We start from the raw sequence: 16835 nt of genomic DNA, 5'->3' as shown, positions 1-16835 counted from the left end.
TGTGGGGTTTCCAAGCCGTGAACGCCGTAACTAATGAATCGGCGACCTCTGAGTGTGACCCGTTCACCAACCTCACGATCAACCGTATCATTATGCGTCAGGGTTATTTCCCGGGTTTGCCGCTCAATCCATTGAAGGACCCATTACCTCCCTTGAAACAGGCTAAGGTCCCCAACATTCCCTTCGGGCTGGGATACGAACTACTGACAAAGACATCCAGGAGATGAACCTCCTAATCCGAAAACGCAAGAAGCACGGAGTCATCCTCCGTCCCTACCACCTGACTCTCAACGGATACTTTGTCCCCGAGGGAGAGTCTGAACTCTACCACGGTTTTCCGGAACCAATCTATGACTCTGTGGCAAAGGCTAGATACCTGGGAGTGGAAGTCTTCCAGGACTGTTACTTTATCCCCGACAACATCGAAGCTGAATCAACTGAGTACAAACCGTCACCATGCCTTGACGGACAAGCTGTCACACTCCTCTTTGGGGAAGATAACATCAAACGCCTCGACTATGAGGATATCATCAACATCGCCCTGAAAGACAACCAGTTTGATCCAACCGCCTTGATCTCCGATACTGACCCGGAGAAAGCTACCCAGGGCTGAAGGAAAACCATCAAATGGACCGATCGTCAAGGCCGCATTCTCAAGATAACAACTGGAGAAGGCCCTATGTTCAAGGAGGAAGGTGAAGAAGGATCCGAGTCTGAGTCTGAGTCGGAGTCTGAGTCTGTTATAGCTCCTAACACTCCAGATGTCCCAGTCAAGGTCCCCTTCCCACTGTTTTATCACAAAGTTGTGGCTGATTCAGAGGCTGAGTCTACTAAGGTCACCCCCACTCCCATGAAAGGTGACGACCTGGAGCCTGTTCCAGGGGCCACTTCCTCTGTCGTGTCGCCTCTGACTGACCATGAGATGTCTGTCCTTTCCGAGCTTTTCGCTCGTGTCAACTTAATGAACGCTAAGTTTGCATATGACTGGTCTCAATTTAACTGCAATGCAATTCTGAATGATTATGAGGAATCTGACTTGAGTGACTACTGTTGGAATATGTGTCCTCCGACAATAATGCGATCACAACTGTTGATCATGGTGATCACAAGTTTAAGTCTCATTTTAAAGAATACAATTGGGAAGTAATATTTTACTGTCAACTGGTCCACACATATCGGTAATGATTGGCTGACTAGAGTTTGACATTCCTGTCGTGCGACGGTGGTGATCACTTGATCCCCTAGGTCATACCTAAAGGATATTACTCTTAATTGATCATTTAATTGATCGTATAACGTTACGAGTTAATTAAATTACTTGAAAATTGACGGACGATTTTGGAAGTAAAATTTACGTATCTCATTATAATCTGATTAAATAAGATACGGTCTAAGTGATCGAATTGTTTTATTACTTGGATGAAATTATTGTTTAAGAAAACAATTGAAATTGAATGAATTATTATAAATACAAGATGAATTGATTTATAATTGGTAAATTATTTTGATACAAGTAATTGTGAATTACTAAGTCGATTTTGTATATGACGTATTTTTATTAATGCGTTGATTTTTAATATGTTAAAAATACATAACAATTTTACATGACATGTGACATGTGACAAATTGACAAAGATAAAATGGAATCCATTTTATCTCCTAATGGACCGAAATATTGGGTGTGATTAACAATATATATTATGTTAATTAAGTTAGTGGAAAACATGATTATTTTCTATAACTAGGCATGCAAACCTAGTGCCTCTTGTGAAGAGCACCAAGCTCATGCATTGGCCTTCTTCCCACCCTCCTACCCGGTTTCCCTTGTAAAGAGCCAAGGGTCTTTTGCTCAATAAGATTATTATTCACTACATGCAAAAGTGTGGGTATTATTCATTCATTTATCAACACAAAAATATTTTTAGAGAAATAAAAAATATTTTCTTCCTCCTTCTTCCTCCTCTTGACCGAAATCCAAGAGGACAAAATATTTTGGGTCATTTTATTTAAAATTAATGTTATTCTAGTATTGATAATATTAATTTTATTAAGAGTATATCTTGGATATTATTCCTTGGGAGGGATACTATACTTGTATCCTTTTGTTCATCCATTTAAGGAGAGCTCACGAACCAGAGAGTAGGAGAACTCTCTTGTGCCCTTTGATCTGAAAATCATAATGTAAGATGATGATTTCTTCTTTAATTAATTATTATTTGCATGCATAAGATCACCATTTAATTTTATGACTAAATTAACATAAAACATATATGAATATGTTGATTATATAGATCTAGATTTTAAACAAGCGGTATCAAGAGCCTTGGTTGTTTGCATGCAAATCGGTTATAGTTTTTCCGAGTTATACGATTAACATATAAAACTTGTAAATTTGTGTTATTATGAAATATCACGAAATAAATTAATGCATGTTAAGTTTCTGGTCCTAAAATATTTTTAGGATATTTTGGTTATTTTATGGATTTTTACTGTTCATCTTATAATATAATGGCATTAAAAATGTGATTTTATGATTAAAATGTCATTTTCGGACTAAAATTAGCTAAACTTCGAATTTTCCAGTTATTTTTGGATATGTTATCACATGTATTAGTTTTAGAGGACCTGTAAATTTTCATAATTTTTGGAGTTCTTATGCTCGAAAAATGGATTTTTCATGTTTAAAATCGGATTTAGATTAAAAATAGGTTAATATGAGATAAATTTCGAATCTGGTCATAGAAATTTAGTATAATGTCACATGCAATTTTACAAGATGTGTGTAAAATAATGGGCTATATTGAAGTCTTTATGCATAATTTATGGATTTTTGATGAAAAATAGCATAAATTGTGACTTAATTAGTAAATAATTGCTAAAACATACTCCATGACTAAGGAAAAACGTCACATGTTGCATTTTATTATCTTTTTCAGTTCTAAAATTGAAAAGTTGATGAATATAATTTTTCTCATGTTTTTATGATTTTTATTGATAAATCCGATAAACCGCAACATAGTTTTTCTGATAATTTAACGAAATTTTAACCTAAGTTTTTTTTGAACATTATGAGTGTCATGGTATTTTTCCAGAATATTCATAAGTTTAAATTTCAAATTTCAAATTTATTTGAAATTTTTGTGATTTATTTGAAGTTTATAACATTTTATTATAATTTTAAGTCCATTAATGAACAATTTTAAGAAATATGAGTTAATTATAGTCAAGTAATTAGTGAAGACTAATTTTGAGTCCTAATAGGTTAGGGTAATTAACTTGTGCATAAATATGAATTTATGTAATTTTTATGATTATAAAACGTTGAATCACGCAAATCCGTAAAAACCGTATAATATACGATATTGGCTCCTTAAAGGCGATTTAGCTTAAAATTGGGCATGTTCTTACATATTATAATGCTGCATTTTATTTATGATTGTCATAATTTTATTTTATGTAATTTTTGAATTATGTAATTTTACTTAGTATGGCCTTAGTTTTAATTGGTATTACCCGAAATGTATGGGAATATCGATTCGGTTGTAATTTATTGTGATCTCGTATCACCGTTTGTAATTTAATAGATTTATTTTATTTTAATTACAAATGTATAATAGGAAATTATGTAATTTGTTATGTAATTTATTTATTCCGGAGTTCCTTGAAGACGATGTCACAAAAGATGGCGATACATAAAGACGGTGTTACCTCGAGATGCGTGTCACAACCGAAGTTCAAGGGACCAATGGAGTTGGTTTCCGAATATGTAATAGTTAATTAGATTTTCTATTTTAGGAAGGCCATACTAGGATTTTTTTTTATGCTTTGCATTTCATTTATATGTTGCATGCATCGCTAAATCGCCATAACTAAAACATGCATTATCATTTAATCGAGTATATCGACCGTGTCAATTAGAATTATCGTAGTTCACCGCTTTGGTTCACTTAAAACGTGATAGATAATAAATTGACATGACCTCTCGCTAAAACAATCAATTGAGACATAGCCTTACCAAATAGTAGAAACCATGAAAACCTATTTCGCGAGGGAGTGCACTCGGCCCTACCGGGGTACAAAACTTGTTACGCAGGGGAAGTGGGTGATAAATGTCTATCCACCGAATTCATATTGATAAGGGATGAATCGGCCCTACCGTGCTCAAGTTGATGTGGATTTGGATCATGGACACATTTATTCGAAATTTGGATTGAGCTCAACGGAAGTATTCGTGACCGTAGTCGCATGTGTTCCGGGCTATAGATAAACATTAGAGTAATTTTATCGACCAAGAGTTCTAAAAGTAGAATCGATTAAGCGTTAATCCACCGAGTTATATTGATAAAGGATGAATCGGCCCTAACGTGCCTAAGTCGATATGAATTTGGATCTTGGAATCATTTATAATAGTTGGGTAGAGGTCACTATATAAATGTTCATATCTTGTTAATTATTTACAAGTATGATATTAAAGGACAAATGTTAATATTTCCTTTTCCTCCATACTTGTAGTTCATTACAATGAATCCATCAAATGCTACCGCACCGATAACTACTGAGTCTTACCACAATGTTCTTGACGACGTTTGCTCCAACAATGATTTCGACACTACTAGAGAACTTCATTTTGGGATAGGTTCGGATGGAAACCTTAACTTCGTCACTTCTTCTAGACCACCTACTACTACTAGATCTCGTGTGAGCCCGTCTCAGGAAGACTACCTCATACAATCTATAAGGTCTTTGTCTCTGGTAGATAAAGATGCCATAACTAGTGGGAGCTCAAGCAATCAAGTTCTTGCTTCAAAGGGCAAAAAGTTCAAGAAGAAGGGAAAGAAAGTCAAAAACTTCAAGCAAGTTAATGATGAGTGCCATTATTGCTATGGCATGGGACATTGGCTTAGGAATTGTCCCGTATATTTGCGAAATATAAGGGAAGGAATCATCGTTCCAAAAGGTAAAATTCCTAAGGAAAATTATGTTATTGATATAAATTATACTTCCACTACGACATGGGTACTAGATACCGGTTGTGGTTCTCACCTTTGTAATCATTTACAGGGTTTAAGAGACGTGAAGAGGCTTAGCAAGGGAGATGTGGATCTACGCCTTGGAAATGGAGCTCGAGTAGCGGCCGAATCCAAAGGAACTTAGGGGGCGTTTGGTTCGGGGGCTTTAGGAAAGGGAAAGAGAATCAAAATCGTCGATTCCTTTTGTTGTTGTTTGTTTGACACAAACAAAGGGTAACCCATACCCTCCCTTAACCCCAAAACCATTCTCATCCATACCCACTCACCCCCCCCCCCCCCCCCCCCGGTAACCCCATAACCCCATTTCCCAGTTTCCCTCCTACTCCCTATTACCACTACTACATCCGTACACCCACCGTCAAACACTACCACCAACACCCACCACACCCTCCCACACCGACACAACCACCACCAGCGATGCCGACGGCCCCTTATTCCGGCACACTCATCGGCACACTCATCGCCTCTCCACGCCACTCTTGCTTTGGGTTTTGGTGTCCGACATAGTCCGACCAATCACGGCCAGAAAATCGCTATAACGAGAAGATGGTGGGCAAGGAAACGTATGGAAAAGAGGAGGGTACCAAGCACCAGGCTCACTATGGCAAACTACAATAGTCTGATTCATCCTGCATGGCGTTCGATGAAGGTCCAATGCCAAGTCCCTCATATATTTAGGCAACCCGTCCCAAAAATGGACAGATTCCAAATCACCATGTTGCTGAATCCTCAAATTAAATAATGGGGTTTGAACAACGACGGTGTGCCGTCGACGACTCTAATGTTGGTGGTATCGGTGTGGGTAGTGGTGACAGGTGGTGCGTGATGGCGGTGGCAGGTGGTGGAGTTAGTTTTAATGGTGACGATTCCCTTTCTTTTTAATATCCAACCAAACAATAAAGGATATTAGGGGTGATCCCATACCTTTCCCCTTGTTACCCTTTCTTGATTTCATTCCCTTACCCTTTCTCGTACCAAACGCCCCCTTATGTTTTAGCTTTGCCTAATGGATTTGAGTTGTATTTACATAATTGTTTTTATGTGCCTACACTCTCTAAAAACATTATTTCAATCGCCATGCTAGACATGGACGGTTTTTGTTTTGTCATTAAGAACAATCGTTGTACTATTTCAAGGAATGATTTGGTTATAGGCCAAACTTCTTCCATCAATGGCATTTACATTTTAGAGACCTCAAATCCGACTAATGATATCTATAACATTCAATCAAAGAAACTCAAATCAAGTGACCCAAGTGAAGCGTTCATTTGGCATTGTCGATTAGGTCACATAAACGAGAATCGCATCAAAAGATAAATTTCAAGTAATGTGATTACACCATTTGATTATCAGTCATATGGAACATGCGAATATTGCCTACTTGGCAAAATGACTCGTAATCTTATTAGTGGTAAAGGGACACGAGCTAGTGAACTATTGGGACTTGTACACACCGATGTATGTGGACCATTGAGTATCACCGCTCGAGGAAATTATGACTACTTCATAACCTTCACCGATGACTTGAGTAGACATGGGCATGTCTATTTAATGAAATATAAGAGTGAAGCTTTTGAGAAATTCAAGGAATTTCAAAATGAAGTAGAGAACCAATTGAACAAAAAGATAAAAGCACTACGATCCGACCGTGGTGGAGAATATCTTAGCCTTGAATTCGATTCACACGTGAAAGGTTGTGGTATTATATCACAACTTTCTCCACCCGGAACACCACAACTTAATGGTGTTGCTGAAAGGAGAAATCGAACCTTACTTGATATGGTTCGATCCATGATGAGTCAAACCGAGTTACCGAACTCGTTTTGGGGATTTGCGATTCAAACCGCAATTAGATCTTTGAACAATAGTCCTACAAAGTCCACCGAAAAGACTCCATGTGAGATGTGGACAGGAAGGGTTCCCAATATATCCTATATGAAGATTTGGGGATGTGATGCTTACGTCAAGGCTAAGACCGACAACAAGCTTGCCCCAAGATCCGAAAAATGCATCTTTGTAGGTTACCCCACGACCTCTCGAGGTTACTACTTCTACAAACCTCAAGATAACAAAGTGTTTGTGTCTTGCGAGGCTGTCTTCTTAGAAAGAGAATTTATTTCTAAGAGACAGAGTGGGAGAAATTTTGAACTTGATGAAGTTCAAGAGCCACAAACCGAAATAGAGACGCAAGAAGATGTTCCTTCGTCGTCTAACACGGTTGTCTCTCCTCCACTTAGAAGAACGAGTCGTGTTATACGCCATCCCGATCGATATGTGGGACTTATCGAAGAAGATGGAACGCTCGATGTGTTGCTTTTATAAAGTGACGAACCCGCTACCTACAAGGCCGCAATCTCTAGTCCAAATTCCTCCTTATGGCTTGAAGCCATGAAGTCCGAAATGGATTCTATGCATGAAAACCAAGTTTGGGACTTGGTAGATTTGCCTAAAGGGGCAAGACCTCTTCAATGCAAATGGATATTCAAAGTCAAAAATGGCATAGAAGGACATGATGATGTCTACAAAGTTAGGCTAGTGGCAAAAGGATTTACCCAAGTCCAAGGTTTCCATTATGATGAGACCTTCGCGCCAAGCCATGAAGTCCGAAATGGATTCTATGCATGAAAACCAAGTTTAGGACTTGGTAGATTTGCCTAAAGGGGCAAGACCTCTTCAATGCAAATGGATATTCAAAGTCAAAAATGGCATAGAAGGACATAACGATGTCTACAAAGCTAGGCTAGTGGAAAAAGGATTTACCCAAGTCCAAGGTCTCCATTATGATGAGACCTTCGCGCCCGTAGCCATGCTAAGATCCATACAGATTTTTTTAGCGATCGCCGCATTTCATGATTATGAAATATGGCAAATGGATGTCAAAACCGCTTTTCTAAATGGGCATTTAGAAGAGGAGGTGTACATGATACAACCCGAAGGTTTTGTTGATTCTTAAAATCCTAACAAAGTGTGCAAACTTAAGAGATCCATTTATGGTCTTAAGCAAGCATCTAGAAGTTGGAATCATCGATTTAATCATGTGATAAAAGAGAATGGTTTCACTCGAAGTGTTGAGGAACCATGTTTATACATGAAATTTAGTGGAAGCAATGTTGTGTTCCTAATCTTGTATGTCGATGACATACTACTCATTGGAAATGATATTCCAATGTTGTCTTCTGTTAATAAGTGGTTAGGTAACCACTTCCAAATGAAGGATTTAGGAGAAGCACAACGCATATTAGGTATCCGGATCCATAGAGATAGATTCAAGAGGATATTGGCACTAAGTCAAGAGTCTTATATTGATAAGATTCTTCGACGGTTCAGCATGGACAAATCTAAAAGGGGTTTGGTACCTATGGTAACTGGGACTATATTGAGCAAGACTCAATCTCCCTCCGAACCCCATGATGTTGAATGCATGAAGACAATTCCTTATGCTTCCGCTGTTGGATCAATCATGTATGCCATGATATGCACACGCCCTAATGTCTCGTATGCCTTGAGCATGACGAGTAGATATCAAGGAAATCCAGGTGAGAGTCACTGGATTGTTGTCAAGAACATCCTTAAGTACTTGAGAAGGACTAAGGATTCTATCTTAGTGTTTGGAGGAGACACCGAACTCCGTGTTAATGGTTACACGGACTCAAGTTTTCAAACAGATAGAGATGACATGAAATCACAAGCTGGTTTCGTTTTCATGCTTAATGGTGGTGCCGTTAGTTGGAGAAGCTTCAAGGAAGCTGTGACCGCGGATTCAACAACGGAGGCTGAGTACATTGTAGCATCAGAAGCTGCCAAGGAAGCTGTGTGGATCAGGCAATTCACGGAAGGTCTAAGAGTAGCACATACCGCCAATGATCCCATCACTCTCTATTGTGATAATAGTGGGACGATCTTCCAAGCTAAGGAGCCAAAGTCTAGTAATAGATCTAGACATGTACTTAGAAAATATCATGTAATAAGAGATTTCATTGAAAGAAAGGAAATTGCGATTTGTAAGGTTGGGACGGATGACAACATAGCCGATCCGCTCACCAAGCCTTTATCGCAGGCCAAGCATGATGGACATGTTGCGTCCATGGGACTTAAACGTGTACCAAGTTTTTGTTAGATTTTGAAATGAAATTAAAGTGTTGTTTTTGTTCATGTTCACAATCACATTTGTCTTTTATCTTTAATTTATACATTGTTACATCCAAACGGGTTGTAGTGACAATTGAACCCCGTTAAAGTGAACACGGATTAACATAGTATTTTCCCATAGTCACTTGTATGAGGTGACGTCTCGAAGTGACTAGAGTGTGATGCGATTGATGGCAAGTTCAAGTGCCATAGAGTCATATGAGAATGACTAGTCGATCACATAGGCAGACTGTTAGAAACATTATGTCGGGCCTTATGACCGCTTATAGAGTTCTGGCAAATTTATATAGCCTGGTCGTGGCGAGAGCTACTATAGTATTCTAATAAGTCGATTCTTTTGACTAAAGACTATTCGCCTAAGATGGCACAGTTTCAGATTAACTTTGATTTGTGTTACTACGACCTTCGTAAATGGGGTCAAATGGGCATATTTTGGGTTATGATGGTTGTGGTAGTCGAAGGGAATGAGTGCGATAGGAATTGTCCACCCCTAGTCAGGGTTATAACAATATCTCAGGGCCACTCGAGGAGTAATGAACTGGAAATGCATGGCCACGCTCGGAATGAATCCATGGTGGATAAATCCGGTCAATCAGTTGTTCTCCAGATCGAGGAAACCACTCTCGATATGATCACTTGCAAGTACGACCTGAAAGACACCTTGCATTGAGTGGGAGATAGTAATAGGACAAGAGAATTGGTGACGCACACTTGTCGAGGACAAGTGGGAGATTATTGGAATATGTGTCCTCCGACAATAATGCGATCACAACTGTTGATCATGATGATCACATGTTTAAGTCTCATTTTAAAGAATACAATTGGGAAGTAATATTTTACTGTCAACTGGTCCACACATATCGGTAATGATTGGCTGACTAGAGTTTGACATTACCGTCGTGCGACGGTGGTGATCAGTTGATCCCCTAGGTCATACCTAAAGGATATTACTCTTAATTGATCATTTAATTGATCGTATAACGTTACGAGTTAATTAAATTACTTGAAAATTGACGGACGATTTTGGAAGTAAAATTTACGTATCTCATTATAATCTGATTAAATAAGATACGGTCTAAGTGATCGAATTGTTTTATTACTTGGATGAAATTATTGTTTAAGAAAACAATTGAAATTGAATGAATTATTATAAATACAAGATGTTGTGATTTATAATTGGTAAATTATTTTGATACAAGTAATTGTGAATTGCTAAGTCGATTTTGTATATGACGTATTTTTATTAATGCGTTGATTTTTAATATGTTAAAAATACATAACAATTTTACATGACATGTGACATGTGACAAATTGACAAAGATAAAATGGAATCCATTTTATCTCCTAATGGACCGAAATATTGGGTGTGATTAACAATATATATTATGTTAATTAAGTTAGTGGAAAACATGATTATTTTCTATAACTAGGCATGCAAACCTAGTGCCTCTTGTGAAGAGCACCAAGCTCATGCATTGGCCTTCTTCCCACCCTCCTACCCGGTTTCCCTTGTAAAGAGCCAAAGGTCTTTTGCTCAATAAGATTATTATTCACTACATGCAAAAGTGTGGGTATTATTCATTCATTTATCAACACAAAAATATTTTTAGAGAGATAAAAAATATTTCCTTCCTCCTTCTTCCTCCTCTTGACCGAAATCCAAGAGGACAAAATATTTTGGGTCATTTTATTTAAAATTAATGTTATTCTAGTATTGATAATATTAATTTTATTAAGAGTATATCTTGGGTATTATTCCTTGGGAGGGATACTATACTTGTATCCTTTTGTTCATCCATTTAAGGAGAGCTCAAGAACAAGAGAGTAGGAGAACTCTCTTGTGCCCTTTGATCCGAAAATCACAATGTAAGATGATGATTTCTTCTTTAATTAATTATTGTTTGCATGCATAAGATCACCATTTAATTTTATGACTAAATTAACATAAAACATATATGAATATGTTGAGTATATAGATCTAGATTTTCAACAACTACCCACCTCACTTAGCCAAAGAACTTGACAAGCGGGAAACCAGAACCCCCATTATTGAGGAAACCGAGCCTATTAACGTAGGAACCGACAATACACCTCAAGAACTTAGGATAGGGACGACCCTGGACCCCTTGGAAAGATAACAGTTCATTGACCTCCTTCACGAATACAAGGACGTGTTCGCCTGGTCTTACAGAGATATGCCTGGGATTGATAGAGAAATTGCAGAGCACCGGATACCCATTAAACCCGGGGCTAAACCTGTGAAACAGAAGCTGCGGCGGATGCGTCCTGAATGGGCCCTAAAAATCAAGGAAGAAGTGGACAAACAGTTCAAGGCTGGGTTCATCAAAGTGTCTGAATACTCGGATTGGGTGGCCAACATTGTTCCTGTACCAAAGAAAGACGGGAGAATTCGGGTTTGCGTCGACTTCAGGGATCTGAACAAGGCAAGTCCAAAGGACGACTTCCCTTTGCCACATGTTGACATTCTGGTGGACAACACTGCCGAGCATGCTCTCTTATCATTCATGGACGGGTATGTCGGGTACAACCAGATTAAAATGGCTGAGGAAGACATGCACAAAATCGCGTTCACTACACAGTGGGGTACATATTGCTACACGATCATGCCTTTCGGCCTCATCAACGCCGGAGCAACCTATCAAAGAACCGCTACCACTCTCCTACATGATATGATGCACAAGGAGGTAGAGGTATATGTCGATGACATGATCGTCAAATCAAAAGAACGGGACGGCCACATCAATGCCCTCCGGAAATTCTTTGCTCGTCTGCGGAAATATAACATGAGACTAAATCCTCAGAAGTGTGCATTCAGGGTCACCTCCGGAAAACTCTTGGGACATGTCGTCAGCAAAAGAGGCATTGAGATTGATCCAACCAAAACCAAAGCCCTTCAACAAATGCCTCGGCCTAGGAACGAGAAGGAGATTCGGGGATTTCTCGGTCAGGTCCAATACATTAGCCGGTTCATTGTCAAGCTCACTATGATCTGTGAACCGATATTTAAGAAGCTTCGCGCCTCCGATCACACCGATTGGGACGACGACTGTCAGAAAGCCTTCGACAGGATAAAGGAAATCCTATCCAAACCTCCTGTCCTCATGCCACCTCAACCGGGGATTCCTCTATCCCTATACCTCACTGTTACCAACACAGCCATAGGAGCAATGCTAGCACAAACAGTTGGCAACGAGGAGCGAGCCATCTACTACATCAGCAAAAAGTTCATTGAATACGAGACGAGGTATACCCAACTGGAAAAGACATGCCTTGCCCTAATATGGTCAACAAAGAAGCTGCGGCATTACATGCTCAGCTACTCGGTCCACATCTACTCCAAGATGGACCCGGTTAAATACATCTTCGAAAAACCCGTACTAAACGGAAGGCTGTCTAGATGGACACTCATGCTGTCCGAATTTGATCTCAAGTTTGTACCCCTTAAGGTTATCAAGGGAAGAGCAGTCGCCGATTTCCTAGCAGAAAATCCCGTCAACGAGGATCCAACGACCGACACATGGTCACTTCTTGACGAAGACATCCTTTGTGCCGACTCCGACGCATGGGACCTATACTTTGATGGTGCATCTAATCTGAGAGGCTTCGGGGTAGGAATCCTTCTAATATCACCAGAGAGAGAACACGTTCCGATCTCGGTCAAGCTACACTTCACCGTCACTAACAATGCCGCTGAATATGAAGCATGTCTCATCGGCCTACAAGCAGCCATCACACTTGGCATCAAGAGATTGAGGGTCCATGGCGATTCCTCACTTATCATCAATCAGGTATCCGGATCATGGAAAATCCGATCTGACAGCTTAGCTCCCTACCGAGCAAAGATCAATCAAGAGGCCGAATTCTTCGACCAAGTCGACTACTTCCACTTGCCGCGAGAGGAAAATCAATTCGCTGATGCCCTGGCAAAACTTCCCGCGCTCGTCAAAATACCTGACGACATGACATCGATGCCCCTATGTGTCAAAAGACGGAGCGAGCCGGCTCACATTTGTGCCATTATCGACGACGAGGAAAGCCATGATGAACCTTGGTACCAAGCCATCCTCAATTACAAAACCAAAAACGAATTCCCTCCCAACTCTGATCAAAGAGGACAAAGAGCCATCCATTTACGTGCATCACAATTCGTTATAAACCAAAATCAACTATACAAAAGAACACCCCAAGGAATTCGCCTCCTTTGCATCGACCATCACAAAGCCAAGAAAGTCATGGGAGAGGTTCACGACGGAGAATGTGGCCCTCACATGAGTGCAATGATGCTTACACGGAAAATCATGCGGCTAGGTTACTACTGGACAACCATGGAAGCCGATTGCCGTAACTACGTCAAACATTGCCAAAATTGCCAATCTTTGCCAACATACAACATATACCACCATCCCTTTTATACACCATGACATCACTCTGGCCTTTCTCAACCTGGGGCATCGACATCATCGGGAAAGTCAACCCGATAGGCACCAAGGGGCATTGCTTCGTCCTCGTCGCCATCGACTACTTTACCAAATGGGTAGAAGCACAGTCATATGCAGCCTTGACCGCCAAATAAGTGGCCAAGTTCATTCAAAACAACATCATCTGCCGATACGGGGTACCCCATTAGATCATCAGCGATCAAGGCTCTCACTTCCGGGCGGAAACTCAAGCTTTGCTGGACAAATACAAGATCAAACGACATCGATCTTCCCCCTACCGTCCTCAAACCAACGGAGCGGTGGAGGCAGCGAACAAAACTCTTGTTACCATTATCAAGAAAATGCAAGACAACTACCGCGATTGGCCGAGCAAACTCCCATTCGCACTCTGGGTATACCGAACCTCCATTCGAACACCGACAGGCGCCACACCCTTCTACCTAGCATACGGTATGGAGGCGGTTCAACCAGTAGAGTTAGAGGTCCATTCTCTACGCATCCTACTGGAGAGTCAAGTCCCTGAGGCGGAATGGACCCGTCAAAGGTACGAACAACTCACTCTTCTAGACGAACGACGACTCAACGCCTTGCACAACGTCCAGCTATACCAACAACGTATACAACGGGCATTCAACAAGAAGGTCAAAACCAGAAACATCCAGGAGGGCGACTTGGTCCTCAAGTCAGTTCGAGCACCATTACCCGTCGATCCGAGGGGAAAGTTCAAACCCAACTGGGCCGGGCCATACCTGGTCAAGAAAATACTTTCGAGGGGCGCAGTGAGACTGAGTGACCTAGACGGGGAGGACTTTACAAACCCGACCAACCTAGACCAACTCAAGAAATACTACCCTTGAACCATAGCAACCAACAACCTAGCCTAGTTTTGCAAACTAGCATCGACCTCAACCCTTTTCAAGTCAAGTTCCTCAATACGTTCTGATTTGAAATTGTATGTTTTATCGAGTCTAAGCTGCGGCACCTTGCCCGTTTCAAATGTCCTTTGATCCGTCAAAGGCAATGTCCATTTGCACTACAAAAACAAACCCTCTGAACTACGAGCATGGTTTGATTTCACCTCTTCAGGTGAATACGTAGGCAGTCCCTCTTATGCATGAGGGATACAACCACAAAACCCAATTCGAATTCACAAAATATTTCGAACTACGATCATGGTTTGATTTCACCTCTTCAGGTGGATATGTAGGCAGTCCTTTCTTACACAAGAAGGATACAACCATTCCCACAATCAAAATATATCCCCAATCAAAAAAGAGAAAGGGAAAACCATTCCCTTTCCCACAAAAATACAAAATAAGCCTTTCTCCTTTTCACAAAATACCACTTTCCCAAAGTGCAAATGTTTAGAACGATTCAATTCGAATTGTCTTTACCAAATGGATGGAAGAAACAAGCGTTCACAATTTTCGACACGAGCAATCCTCTTATTTAATTAATAATGGGAGGGATTACAATTTCAACAACAAATAAAGCTCGACGAGTCTACAACTTGTCAAAGCTAAGGTGTCAACTAACACACCTCACATAATAAAACTAGCACAAAACACACAACAACTAGCTAGTACAACATAATAAAAACCTACAACAATAATACAACATAATGATGAAGTGGGTAATGGAGGTCTTCACTCTTCCATCCTACCCTTGCCTTTTCCCTCCGGGTACATCTTCCCCTTGTTCCTTTTGTTGGCCCGCCTAGCATGGATTTCCTCCTCGGAATGGATCGTCAACGGATCTAAGACGGCGACAGCCTCCGGTCTAGCACAAGACCCCATATTAGACCCAAGACGAGCCAATGCACGGCCCAACATATTCTTGGGGCCGGAACTCCTCCTCTTCGGTGGTCTCATCACATCGGGGGTAGCTCCATCAACATACTCCTCAAAGAAGGCACGGTTGGCCTTGCCAACCTCTCGGTACTTCAAGTCGACAACCTCGTCCTTACGAAATTTGGATCTCTCTTCCAAGGACGAAGCTCGTGACCACTTGACATAAGCGGGAGTCACCCATGTCGTGGCAGCGGAGTTTGGCACCTCCTAAAGCGGCTGAGTGGCCCACCACCTTTCAAAGAATTCCACAAGCTCGGAGTTCCGGAAAACATTCTCTTGGACAAGAGTATCTTGAGCGGGCACCTTTTGTTGACGCCCCATTTGCCTCATGAGCCTTTCGGGATAAATGAAGGAAACAACCTTCAAACCCACCACCATCAAAGAACGAGGACTAACACCCGAAGCGGGTAACCCCGTGAAGGACCTAAAATGCCACCACGGCACCACCCAACGGATATGAGGACCGCCCTCCTCCGCCAATCTTGCGGCCCAATAGGCCTCGGTGGAAGCAAAACTATCCGGGTACAACTTCTTCCTCATAGTAAGGTGACGGAAGGAGTAAGAAGAAGGATTAACCGGAGGCTCTACATACCTTAGCCTCTCCAATAGCCACACTTGGAGGATCCTTGGCGATCCAAAAGAGGGAGCTTCTCCACAAGAGCCTTCCTTGTCCAAAGCTTGGATAATCTCTCCGAGCACCAACCATGATGGATCTCTACCATGCTCCATTCGCTCAATCACATGGATAAGGGTCATGCTACCATGGCATCTCGGCCCCTCCTTCTTCAAGACATCAACAAAGAGGTACACATGGACAAGGCAAAAAGCAAGAGCCCTTCTCCTAGCAACCTCCGAGACATTAGCATCTAACCGAATCGAGAAGATGTTGATAAGAGCCAACATATCCACACCATGTGGAGCAAGAAGAAAGTTGACTTGGCTTGTTAATAAGCCCATCATAGAACGAAATTTCTCCTTGTAGCACAACCGAGTCGGAGGAAGCACCGGAGCACAACCCGACCACCCACCAATGACTCCAACTTCTTCGGCAAGAGGACAAATTTCACCTTTCGGGAAAACGAAAACATGATGTTTCGAATCCCAAAACCGAGAACATGCTTCAAGAAACGAAGGTTGCACCTTGACTTGACGAAGCACCAACAATTGACCAACTCCCATACAATCGAGTTGATACTTCTCGGGAGGCGACAAATCCCGGCACCATTGTCGCAAGGCGTTCTCGAAAGCAACCATGAAATATTTTTGTGGAAGAAGAAGAGGTTTTGTAGAGATGATTTTGTGTTTCGGATGATGAAACAATGAAATGATCAGCGCATTTTTCAGAA

The sequence above is a fragment of the Silene latifolia genome, chromosome 11 (assembly GCF_048544455.1).
Source record: "Silene latifolia isolate original U9 population chromosome 11, ASM4854445v1, whole genome shotgun sequence".
Taxonomy (NCBI): domain Eukaryota; kingdom Viridiplantae; phylum Streptophyta; class Magnoliopsida; order Caryophyllales; family Caryophyllaceae; genus Silene; species Silene latifolia.
Note: the sequence above shows the minus strand (reverse complement) of the source record.